Source organism: Humulus lupulus, chromosome 9 (genome assembly GCF_963169125.1).
Source record: "Humulus lupulus chromosome 9, drHumLupu1.1, whole genome shotgun sequence".
In the NCBI taxonomy this organism is placed as follows: Eukaryota; Viridiplantae; Streptophyta; class Magnoliopsida; order Rosales; family Cannabaceae; genus Humulus; species Humulus lupulus.
Window position 1 is genome coordinate 135808703 of NC_084801.1, and position 13906 is coordinate 135822608.

A 13906-nucleotide genomic window follows, 5' to 3' on the forward strand; every position below is an offset into this window, starting at 1 on the left:
GCTGCCCGTGTTCTGGCCGACTCTCTGGCTAACGTGAGGCAGTAGCCCAGCGAAACTCTGAAGGCCTACCTGAGCAGATTTGCGAACGTCGTTGCTCGGGCCAGAGACACGGATGATAGCTTCAAGCTCATGGCCATGAGAACCGGAATCCTCGTCGGAGGGGATCTCTGGAAAGATATACAGAGAAAGGGAGTCAACTAGGTTAACGAATTCCTCAACAGGGCCCAGGAATGGATCAACTTGGAGGAAGCCGAAGCTGCAGGAACCAGCCAGGTCCCTGATCAGCCCGCTGGAGTGGGGACGGAGGTCGTGGCAGTGACCCAAAACGTCACACAGAACAACCAGCTCGGTGGAGACAAAAGAAAGGGGAATGGTGAAGGCAGCCAGCACAGCCAAATGAAGAATAAGTCTGTGGACAAGTTTAAGCCCATCTACGCTACTTATACAGAGCTCACCCAGTCTAGGGAGAATATTTTCCTAGCTAATTCTACTCGCCTCCCCTGGAAGAGGCCCGAGCCGTTGAAGCACCAAAAGGGGAAGAGAGACACCTCCAAGTTTTGCCGTTTTCACAACGATGTTGGCCACAACACCGACGATTATAGGCATTTAAAAGATGAGATCGAGACTCTCATCCGAGCCGGCCCTTTGGCTTAGTACGCGCGGAACAGGGTTCCAGCAAGTCGACCTGCTCCAGAAGTCCCGGCCAGTCAGCCCGGGTCTCGGATAGATCTGGACGTCCCTCCTCCCGTGGTAGGAGGGGAGATATCCACCATCTCTGGAGGTCCGCATATGGCTAGCACAAGCAAGGGTGCCCAGAAGAGGTACGTGAATGAACTTAAGGCGCACAATGGAGTAGAGTTCGTCCCAGAACAGGGCCTGCCAAAGCAACAGCGATTGGAGAAGCAACCAATCATTTTTACAGAAGATGATGCGGGCCATGTCCAGTTCCCGCACAATGACCCTCTGGTCGTAGCAGTTCAGCTCGCTAATCGGAGGGTTAGGAGGGTGCTGATCGACAATGGGAGCTCGGTGAACCTCCTATTCTGGTCCACATTAGAGAAGATGGGTTTAACTGTCGCCGAGCTGAAGGCGACCTCCATGATGCTGTATGGTTTTTCGGGAGAAGGATCGGTGGCCATAGGGAGGATCGAGCTGGTGATCACCCTGGGAGAAGGACCTCAAACAGTCTCAAAACTCCTCAAGTTCTTGGTCATCGACTGCTCCGCTGCATACAACGCAATTTTGGGACGACCTAGACTCATAGCTTTTGAGGCCATCACTTTCATCCGCCACCTCGCGATGAAATTCCCTACTTCCACAAGAATATGCACTGTCCATGGCGATCAGCTCGCTGCAAGGGAATGCTACAACATTTCCATGAAGGGAAAATATAAACCCGGGCAGCTGGCAATGGCCATCCAAAGTGGTGAAGAGGAATCTCAGGACCCCTTGGTTGGTCCTGAGATTAAAAAACCTCAAAGCGCCGAAGGGGAAAATATCATCTTGAGTGAGGATATTGACCCCCGAATAGGCGAGGACAGATCCGAGCTCCAGGCTATTGAGGAGCTTGAGGAAGTAAACATTGATCCGCAGAACCCATCACGGATGGTCAAGCTTGAAAAAAACCTCTGCAGCGAGAGGAAGGCGGAGCTGATCAGATTTCTGCAGGATAGCCTAGATGTGTTTGCGTAGTCTCACGAGGACATGGTGGGAATCAGCCCGAGTGTCATCATGCACACACTTCATCTGGATACAAGCGTTCCTGCGAAGTCCCAGAAGAAGAGACGCCTAGGAACAACCCGAGCTGAAGCCTTAGAGGAAGAAATAGCCCGGCTCAAGAAATGCGGCTTTATCCGTGAAGCCAAGTTTCCGATATGGGTCGCCAACCCCGTGCTGTTCCCGAAGCCCAACGGGAAATGGCGGACCTGCATAGACTTCTCCGACCTGAATAAAGCCTGCCCCAAAGATTGTTTTCCATTGCCAAGGATTGACCAGTTGGTGGATGCCACGGCGGGGCATGAGCTCATATCCTTTATGGACGCGTATTCAGGCTACAATCAGATCGCCATGAATCCAGCGGACCAGGAGCACACCTGTTTCATGATCCCGACTAACATTTATTGTTACAAGGTCATGCCCTTCGGGCTGAAGAACGCCGAGGCTACGTATCAAAGGTTGGTGAATAGAATGTTCGCAGACCAGATCGAAAAAAACATGGAAGTGTACGTCGATGACATGCTAGTCAAGTCAAAGACTATCGATAACCATGTTTCCGACCTAGAAGAATGCTTCAAGATCCTACGGGAGTATGGCATGAGGCTAAATCCACAGAAGTGCACTTTTGGAGTCGCATCGGGAAAATTCCTGGGTTTCATCGTCAATGCCCGGGGAATCGAGGCGAACCCCAACAAGATCAAATCGTTGCTCGAACTTCCCTCACCCAGGTCGCGCAAAGATGTCTAAGGCCTGACAGGAAGAGTGGCAGCTCTCAATCGATTTATCTCCAAGTCCACCGATAAGTGTTTGCCATTCTACAACCTGCTCAGAGGGAATAAGAAGTTCGAGTGGACAGAAGAGTGCGGAAAGCTCGATCTGAAGACACATCTGGCTGAGCCTGCCGTGATGTCCAAACCAAAAGCAGGAGAGCCTCTTTTTCTCTACCTGGCTGTCACGGAGGATGCAGCCAGTGCCGTGTTAGTCCGGGAAGAAGACCGGATTCAGAAGCCAGTCTATTACATCAGCAAGAGACTTCTCGGAGCTGAATCCCGGTACCTGTTGATGGATAAATTGGCGTTCTGCCTTATCACGGCCTTGCGAAAGCTCAGGCCGTACTTCCAGTCCAACTCAATACATGTCATGACTGATCAGCCTTTAAGGCAGGTTTTGCAAAATCCTGAAGCATCGGGACGCTTGTTAAAGTGGGCAATCGAGCTCAGCCAGGTCGAGATTCTGTATACTCCGCGAACTGCTATAAAGAGTCAGGCCCTGACCGATTTTGTAGCCGAGTGCACAGGATTCCGGGAGGATCCTGCAGAAGACTCACCCCAGGTCGCCTCGGCCCAAGCATCGTGGAGGATATTCGTGGATGGTTCAACTAACGAGAACGGCTCCGGAGCTGGAATCATTTTGATATCCCCTGAAGGACATAGATTCCACTCGGCGCTGAGGTTTGGATTCAAGGCCTCCAACAACGAGGTCGAGTACGAAGCTTTGCTGGCCGGGCTAAGGATAGCTCATGAGCTAAAGGAGAGCTCTGTCCAGTGCTTCAGTGACTCCCAGCTCGTGGTAAACCAGGTTCTGGGCGAATATCAAGCACGGGGACCCAATATGGCTGCCTATCTAGCAAGGGTAAAGGTTGAGCTGTTCGCGTTCGGGCGGGGCTCGATCGAGCAGATACCTCGGGAGAAGAATGCTAACGTAGATGCTCTCGCCAAGCTCGCCACCTCTGGGGAGACGGAGACCTTGGGGTTAGTGCCGGTAGAATTCTTGGAAAAACCAAGTATACAGGAAGCCAGGGCAGAGGTCGAGATGATCGACACCAGGCTGACCTGGATGACCCCCATCCTTGAGTATCTCGTCGAGGGAAAGCTACCTGAAGGGCGTAATGATGCGCGACGAATTCTGTATCAAGCTCCCAGATACACTATAGTAGATGGGGTGCTATACCGACGTGGGCACTCCCTACCTCTCCTACGATGTGTTCTTCCAGGCGAGGCAAAGGCCATCCTGCAGGAAGTGCATGAGGGTTTTTGCGGAGATCACACTGGGGGGCAAATCTTGGCCTTAAAGGTCCTGAGGCAAGGTTATTATTGTCCAAAGACTCAATCTCATACGTGAGGAAGTACAACAAGTGCCAGCGATTCACCACCATTGCCTGAGCTCCCCCAGTCGAGCAGAAGATGATCTCGCCCCCATGGCCGTTTGCAGTTTGGGGGATCGACTTGGTTGGTGCCCTCCCTACTGGAAAAGGCGGGGTCCGGTACGCCATGGTGGCCATCGACTACTTTACGAAGTGGGCTGAGGTGGAACCTCTGGCAACGATAACTTCCAAAAAAGTCCTTGACTTCGTGGTTAAGAACATTATCTACCAATTCGGGCTGCCCAAGAAGATTGTCTCCGACAATGGGACTCAGTTCGACAGTGACCTGTTTACCGAATTTTGCGAAAGGTACGGAATTGTGAAAAGTTTCTCCTCCGTGGCCTATCCTCAGGCGAACGGCTAGGTCGAGGCTGTCAACAAAACTCTCAAGGCGAGCCTCAAGAAAAGACTAGATGAAGCGAAGGGGGTCTGGCCAGAACAGCTCCCCCAGGTTCTTTGGGCATACCGGACCTCGCATCGGACTCCTACGGGTCATACTCCTTTCTCCCTGACCTTTGGGAGTGAAGCAGTCCTCCCCGTGGAAATAAAGGTACTTTCGCATAGAGTCCAGTCATACGACCAGGATCGCAACCACGAGCTACTTCACACTTCCTTAGACTTGATTGATGAAAGACGAGAAGATTCGCAGCTCCAGCTCGCACATTATCAACAGTAGATCACTCGTTATTTCAACTCAAAAGTCAAAAATCGCACCTTTAGCGTTGGCAACCTGGTCCTCAGGAGAGTTTTCTTGGCCAGTAAGGACCCCAAAGATGGAGTCTTGGGACCGAACTGGGAAGGACCATATCAAGTCATCGAGGTCATTAAGGAGGGAACTTATAAGTTAGCTCGGCTTGATGGAGGGGCAGTGCCACGGACCTGGAACGCCATCCATTTGAAGAGATATTATCAATGATTCACTTGTAAGGCCTAAAAGGCCATTTTTTATGTATTAAGCAATGAGAATCAACTTTTTGTTTATATTTGTACATGTTTTCAAGTGTAATCTAAAGTAACCATGAAAGACCCTTTCCCAGTTACTTGGGGGGCATATGGTACCTGGATATAACCAGGTCACCTTAATGACTTAGAAGTTGATTCATACCGATTGATCGTTGTTTTTCTTAAAAAACGCGAGATATTGGTAAGGATTAACACGAACTAAGTCTTATCCTGGATTTAACCAGGTCACAAAACTTAGAAGTTGATTTAAATCTATTGATCGTTGTTCTTCTTAAAGAGCTCGAGATATTGATAAAAATTGACACGAACTAAGTTTTCAAATTAAGTTCCTGGATTTAACTAGGTCACAAAACTTAGAAGTTTATTTAAATCTATTGATCGTTGTTCTTCTTAAAGAGCTCGAGATATTGATAAAAATTGACACAAACTAAGTTTTCAAATTAAGTTCCTGGATTTAACCAGGTCATAAAACTTAGAAGTTGATTTAAATCTATTGATCGTTGTTCTTCTTAAAGAGCTCGAGATATAGATAAAGATTAACGCGAACTAAGTTTCTCAAAATAATAACTTAAATGCGTAGAGGCAAAGGGCAGTAAATCAATAAATAAAAATTTTGATAGTTAAATTGTCTCGAGGTGTAAGCACCTCATGCAGAAGTTACACAGAAATTTTTTAAAATATTCAAGAAAAGGGCACAGAGAGGAAGGCCCTAAGCTCCGCCAGTTGGCCCCTTGGAGGTCGTCGTCTCGCCCTGCTCAGCTGCGCCGGAGCCTTCCCCAGCCTCGGAAGGCGCTTCTTTATCGAGGCGAGCTTGGAACTTCTCCAGCAAGGGCTCCTAGACGGCCGCTGCCAGGAAAGAGAAGTCGGCGTCCTGGTTATAGGCCTAGCACTGGTAGAACATTTTTTCCATGGCGGCGTATGAAGTTGCCCGCTCGGCTGCCAGGGCGGCCTTGGCCTCCGTCTTTGCGGTATCTAGGTCTGCCCGCGCAGTGGCGAGGGCGGTCTCGAGCTCTTGGAGCTTCGGGCGAGTCTCTTCCAGCTCGGCCTGCGAGGCCGCCTAGGCATCCTTAGCCGTCTGCAAAGAATTCTGGTGGGCGGCCACAACCGCCTGGTGCTCGCTCTTCATCTCCTCGAGCTGAGTTTTGGTCCTGGCGATGCTCCGGTGAAGGGCAACGGCGCCCTACAAAAACGGAGAGACACATGGCTTAGAAAAAAAAAAAAAAAAAGAGAAGAGAAGGGAAAAATAGGGCAAGGCAAGATAGTCAAAAACCATAACAGGTTGAGGTTAGCTTACCGTTAGGGCCATGCCCAGTGAACACTCCATCACGCCTACCAGGCTCCTGGTCTCGATGGCCCTGAGCTCCTTCCCATTGAACTTATAAATGTGGCTGACGGCGTAGTTCGCCGACTCATACACCGTTCCCTGGAAGGCCTCTGGAATCTTCTCCAGGTCCTGGGGATTGACTGGGATGCGTACCTGGGAGGGTACAATCGCCGAAGCCTCGAGCTCCGCCCCTGCGTCCCGGGCGGGGGCCGGAGCTCGCGGAGGGGGTGGAGGCATGTTGCTCCCCCCTGCAGCAGGAGGAACAGTTCCCGCGACCTGGGCAGTTGGGAGCTGCTCCTTCTCCTTTGCAGGAGACTTAGTTGGGATTCCGGCGGCTTTTTTCGATGTCCGGAGCTTCTTCATTTTTGGCCCAGAGGCCCCGGCTGAGGGGTTCCCCCCGGCGAACGCAGCTCGCAGACTCCCGTCGGGCTGAGACATATCTTCTGTCAAAACAAAGACATGATTAGTACAAGAATTAACAGCCATCCAAAAACAAAGGGGGAAAAATGAAGGCCCCCGCCTTAAAGTGCTCGTCCCTCCAGGCCGCGAAGAGCATTATGTTAATTGATTTACAGAATATCTTCCCGAAATATGTGGGAATGAATTCTGCAACCTTCCCTATAAATAGAGAAGGAAACACCATTTGTAAAGGACCGATTTCTAATTTCTTGAGATAAAACTCTAGGTAACTTATCTCTGAAAAGTTTCCAAAAAACTCTCAAGTCTTAATAATATAGACTCGTGGACTAGGCAGAGTTAACTGCTGAACTAGGTAAAAATCATCTAGTTTTCGTCTAATCTCATTTGCTCCAGTATTTTATTGTTTAATTGCTCTACTATTTAAGTTGACGAAAAGCAGCGTCAACAAAGATAATCATAAAGTAAAAAAAAAATCAAATATGACAACAAATAAATAAATAAGACCTTATTATCTTCAATCAATTCAAACAATAAAATAATTTAAATACTCTAGTCACTACACCTACATTTGTGGAGTTATTTGTATATTAGTTAAGTGAGCCTGATTCATAAGGGATTCGATATATTTCAAATTGAAAATGTATATTGTTGTAATTTTCCTAAAAATATGGGAAAGAATATCTAAATCCAGTCTTTAAATATTGGGGTTGTTCACTTGTAAAGGGGACTCTCAATTTTTGTACTCAGAACTTCTGTGAAATTGCTTTCAAAGTTTTAACACAAATATATTAATAATAGTGATTCGTAGACTAAGTAGATTTAACTGCTGACCCACATAAAAAAAATCTATCTTCTTTTCTTCCTAATTTGTTTATTGAAGCTTAATTGCCCTTTTTTTTTAGTTGACAAAAATCATCGTCAATGGAAAATAATTTACACTCTCTCTCTATAGCCATATACATGTAATCTATATATGATACCAGCCAGTCAAAGCCCTATTTGGCTTTTGACCAATATTTCCATTATTTTTTGTTGATGATTGCCTTCAAAACACAACAAATTTTCAAACTATTGATTAATATATGTAGGATCTTTCTTTTCAATATAAATAAATTATATGATGATGATTATGTGTGAACTTCTGAAGTTAATTAGCTTCACATTAATTAATTTGCTTATCAACTTGTGACAAAAATGTTATTAAGGTTTTAGATCGATCTCTAATAATAATGATTTAATCCATAACAATAAAATAAATATAAACGCACTCATATATACATATGGGTGCACTATTAATAGTTACTATTCATGAATAGTTACTTTAATATTACACATTAGATCAATATCAATAGTTGTTAATTAATATTTCTAAAAATAAATTTTTATTATTTTCAAATTTTTAGAAATGTTATTTGATGAAAAATGTGTATTTATTATAAATATAATATTGTAAACTTTTCATTTTTCAAATGCATGTCAATTTTTAAATATAGTTAGTGTCTCTCATTGATTAGAAACAATATTAATTATGGCAAAACAAAAACTAAATTCGAAATTAATGCAGAAAAAAATATTTACCTGATAGTAACTTGCTATACCAAGTTAATATGTTGCTACATTATCATAATTGTCATTAACCATTTATTAGTAATAATCATTGATAAGTCTTTCACATATATATATATATATAAAAGTATAATTTGATGGGCAAATACTATTTTGTACATGTGCAAAAAATACCAATAATCTTCTATTTTGTTAAATGATAATTTGAATACTAAATTCTACAATAGAACAAAATAATACCTTAAAATTAATTTTAGTCAAACTTTTTTTATGACCAAAATACATTTATTTTGCAATTTAATTAATCAAACAAAAAGCAAAAAGAAATTAAATTTTTAATTAATCTATTTTAAAAACATTTTAACTAATTAAAAACTTAAAAGATTTTAATGAAGAAAACTAAACGTAAATCGTAACTAAATAGTAACCATTGATAAGTCTTTCACATATATATATATATATAAAAGTATAATTTTATGGGTAAATACTATTTTGTACATGTGCAAAAAATACCAATAATCTTCTATTTTGTTAAATGATAATTTGAATACTAAATTCTACTCAATAGAACAAAATAATACCTTAAAATTAATTTTAGTCAAACTTTTTTTATGACCAAAATACCTTTATTTTGCAATTTAATTAATCAAACAAAAAGCAAAAAGAAATTAAATTTTTAATTAATCTATTTTAAATACATTTTAACTAATTAAAAACTTAAAAGATTTTAATGAAGAAAAAAAAAAACTAAACGTAAATCGTAACTAATCCGAGTACTTCCTTCAAAATTTAAAATCAAATCAAAACATGTCCATACTTGAAACCCAAATTCAAAAATTAATACAACTTTCTATAAAAAAAATCCAAACCCATAAAAATTCAGTTCAGATCAAAAAAACCAGAGGAAAAAAACACAGCTCGACTACCTCTCTCTTTCAATATCTATCTTCTCTTACCACGTCTTTTCTCTCTCCCTAACTATCACGTTCTTGCACAAGTACCCAAATGTTAGATCTCCCTGGAAACCCATCATTTTCAGCACCCCGGAGACGTTAGCAACAACATTGTCGATGATACATCTTGAACTCATCCCGGTAATTTTTTTATTAGAGTAGATTTTCCCAAACATTTTGTTGTTGTTCTTGAAATCGGGTTTCCTTCATATGGTTGGCTGAGATCTTCGTGAATCTAGCTTCCCTTCCCACTTTTTGGTCAAGATCCCACTCTCTCTCATGCGTGAGCTCTAGAGATTACATAATCTCTTCCAACGAGTGGGCTAGCGTCTGGTGGCCGGAACTTGATAGATCTGAAATGAGGTTGTAAGTGGGTGGCTCACGGGCCTATGGGGTGGGTGAGTCACGGGGATTATTGGGTTTAGTGCATATCTGAAATGGGGTGGAGAAGGGAACGTGAGAAGATGGAGAGGAATGAGAGAGAAATAGGTTATTAGTTTTATGTTTAATTATTATATTGTTTTAATTTTATTTTTCTAATTAACTAATAAAAAAAGTTAGGGACCGATGGCTATACAATCATGATCGTATTTTATAAATTTGGAAACAAAAAATCAGTGAGTCCAACAAAAATACATGATTAGTTGAATGATTTCAAAAATTATTTTCAAATTTGAATCCAAAAATTAAGCCAAAAACTCGATAATATACCATTTTCATTTTATCCAATCCTAAAACATAAAAAACTCAAAGTTTGACTTTTTTTTTTAAAAATGCATTAAATTTGACTTAAATATTTAATAATATATTTCAGTTACCTATTTTATTAGAAATGATATTTGGAGGTGTATATGTGTTTATTATAAATCTTAAAAATTTTAAAATTTAAGCATTTTTTTTACTTAAATTCAAGTAATTTTATAATTATGTATTAATTATAAAATAATATATTTGATTATAAATTAAAAAGATACAAAAAAAAATATTTAGAGTTCAATGTGTTGATAATGTAAATATTAAAAGATATAAGGATATTATTGATAATTAAAAGTAAAAATTTGAAAAGAATAACATATATATAAAAAAAATATTATTGTATGTAAATGATATAAAGAAATTTAGTTTGATAAATTAAAATTTAATATCATGCAATATTTCTTTACAATTATTAAATTAGTTTTCAGATATAACTAAACTAATCACATATTTTGATATTGTTATATTTTCAGATTTTCTACCAATCACAGATTCAACTTTTAAAACTCAAAAACAATTCACAGACTATGAACCAATCATATGTTCAGAAATATGTTTTCAATCACAGTATTCAGATTTTCATTTCAGAATAACAGTTTTTAAAACTATTGTTTTTCAATCACGAGCCAATCAGACCCTTAAATATCATTTTTGATCCTCTGTTTTGCTAAGGTTACCGATCGGACCCTCTGCAATTTGGACCCTGTGTTTTGCAAAATGGAACATTTTAATATTCTGAGCCCGATTTTGGTCAAACTATTTTTATTATGACCAAAATACCCTTAGTTTTATAAATAAGTTTATTTAATAATATTAATATAATGTTATTAAATTAAAAATCTATAAAAAAATAAATTAAATAATTAAATTAAATTGATTTTTAAAAACAAACTAATGAAAAAAATAAAATAAATTAAAACTCAAAATAAAATTAAAATTAAAAATAACTCCCCTTTCTCTCCTCTCTCCTCTCTCATTCTCTTTCTTCCTCTCTCTTCTCTCCTTGTAAACCCTAGCCGCCCCTCCATGCCAAGTCCTTAGAGAAGTGCTCGCCCGAACCCACCTCTCCTCTCTCTCTCATGTTCTTTTGTATTTCTTCTCTATCTGAATGACGCTATCCCTCATCCCACTTTATTTCTCTTTTTCTCTCGTGGTCATCTTCTTCCCAACGTCGGCTGGAGTTTCTCGGATATGGGCTTCTTTCTTCTTCCTCCTTCTCAGATATAGGCTTTAAACCAAGGGGAGGATGTGACCAATATACGCGTGAGTCTGGGTTTCCTTTGGAGGGTGTGACTCCGATAACAAAATCTGGGTTCATTTAAGGTGATATATTCATCGAGATTATGACTTAGACAAGTTTGTTTGAGGCGTTATGAGTTTGTGGGGGGAAGCTCCGGTGAGGATGTGACTTGGGCAAGTTGGGGTGGGGATTTTTGGGTTCGTGCAGGGGCACGTCCAACGAGGATATAGTTGAGCAGGTTCATGTGGGCAATGGGCATCATGTGGGGGTAGCTTTGATCTAATTTTTTTCCTCATGTTCTTGCCAATTATGAGTTTTTGATGTAATGGTATAAGGTGCAATTTCTGGTTTTAATAGTGGGTTTGTTGGATTGATAATTGTAGGTTGTTGCGATTGTTTATAGGCATATTGGTTGATTTTCATTTGAGTATTTGGGTGTTTGATAACTCTACAAAATAGAGTTATTTTACCATATTTTATATGCTAATTGTTGCTTAGTTCTTGAGTTTTTAATTGATTTATTAAGTTTTAAAGTAATTTTGAATTTATTGGGTTTATTTTGATTTTATATATTTTTGTGTGTTTTTATAGTTATTTTATTGTAAAATGTTGTAGTTAATTATTGGAATTATTGTTGTTTAATTTGAGGTAAAAAAAAAGTTGTATTATTGAGCTTAAATGTTAAATATAAATTAAGTTATAATTAATATTTTCAAAGAATTAACTTGATTTATTTTATAGTGAAAATATTTTATTATGATTATATTATGTTTATTTTGTTAGGGAATTTGTGGTATGTTTTGTTTGGAAAAAATGATAAAAATCTAAAGAAAGAAAGAAAAAATGTGGCATTTTTGCCTTCTCTCTTCAGCCCAAGAACAGGCCCGAAGGCCCACCTGCTCCACATCTTCGGCCCAGCACCAAGCTGCTCAACTCTCCTCCTGAATCCCATCAACGCCTGGTTCCATTTCTCCCCAACTCACTGCCACTCGGGCCTCCTCCCAGCAGCCCACGGATCCAGCCCAACCAACCTTCGGCCCAGCTCCCTTCAGCAAACCCAGCCAGCCCACCAACACCACCCTGCAGAACCAACGCCCCAACACCCTTCCACAGCTGCCAACACCCACGAAAGCCACCCTTTTTTTAGCCCAACAAATACATTTTGTCCCCTTGTCCCTAAAATACCAATTTTTTACCCAATCTTTTCTACACATTTTACCCAAAAATCATCATTACACCTTATAATTTATCCATATTTTCCATATTATTATTAATTTAATTAATTTAAATTGATTATTTTAATACACTTTTTTGGCTATAAATAAGGAATTTGAGAGTGCTTAGTTTAGGAGGGGTTACACTACAATTTCTACACTTTCAAGACCCTCCATTCTCTTCATCTTTTTCTTCTTTTTGGTCATTTTTTCTATGAATTTTTAGAGGAAAATTTTGGGGGTTTCTCCTCCAAATTTTCCTATTTATGTTTGTAATTTTTTGTTTGTAATTTCTATTATAGTTATGTGCTTCTAATCTTTTTCATAAGATTATTAAGATCATGATGAAGCAACTTGTAACTAGATAATATTTATGGTATATGTTGATTTCCCTTGTAATGCAACAAAGTTTATGGATTTTTCTTCTTCATATATGTCTTTCATCTTTAATATCTCATATTTTGGAATGTTAGATAATATGCACTTTGTTCTTCATTTTGCAAAACATAATATTCTTTGTGTAAGATGTGTCATTAAATTGTACACATTCAATGCTTAGAACAAAAATATTATGTTTTGCCTTATAAATAATGTTATTTGATTTTTTTTTCATTAGGTTGATTCACATTAAATACTTTGAAATTATACTTGTTGAAAAGTGAAGAAAAATCCTATCTTTTTTAGAAGTAATTTGTGCTTAAAATTATAAATCTATTTGGAAAATGATAGTTTGACTTATTTTAACTATCACTAAAACTTGGGAATCAATATACTAATAAGTATTATTAAACTTACATTTTGTGGATTCTAGTATCTTAATAATATTTCTTTTAACACTTATTTTCAAATCATTATTGGTTTAATTTTATTCTCTTAAATAGTTTTATTTTCCATCTTTTATTTTATGCTCATAACATCAAAACTCATCAATCTTTGGAGCTAGGTTAGAATTTATTAATTTTGGTTTTAAATAGTTTTCTTTTTTATTTTAGACAACTCTTTTGGGTTCGATCTCGTGCTTACACGAACACTATATTTCATATACGATTCGTGCACTTGCGAGTATAAATTTTGAAAACATACCCGTTTTGGGTCCATCAGTGTTGTGTAAAAAATTTGGAATAAATTTTTGTTCTAAAATTGGGTTTCCGATAGAGATTTATGAGTTAGAGTTTTTTTAATTACTGGGCTAGTGCTTTAATTTGTATGTTGTTCATAGGAGATTTGAGCAGTATGAATGGTTTTGATTTTGATTTTGGTTTTGATTTTAATGTTAATGTTAATTTTTTGTTTGTTAAAATTTACGATTTTTTATTCTATCCTTCATTTTTAAAGTTTAGAGCTTAATTAATTAAATATAGTTTTTATAATTATTTTTTATATTTATATTAATTTTTAATTGAATAATGTTTTTGTACGCCCTGTGTTTTCCCACGGGCTGATTAGCGAGCCGAGCTGCGGCCTAATCATAATTATCACGTGGACATCCCACAGACCGAAGCTTCTGTCATTAGGTCGTACCTACTTAGCTCGAGGAGACTCAAGGGTTCGCCTAGATTGCCCAAGACTTGACCCCGGATTCTGAAGGCCTATGGTCGAGTTAAGTATCCA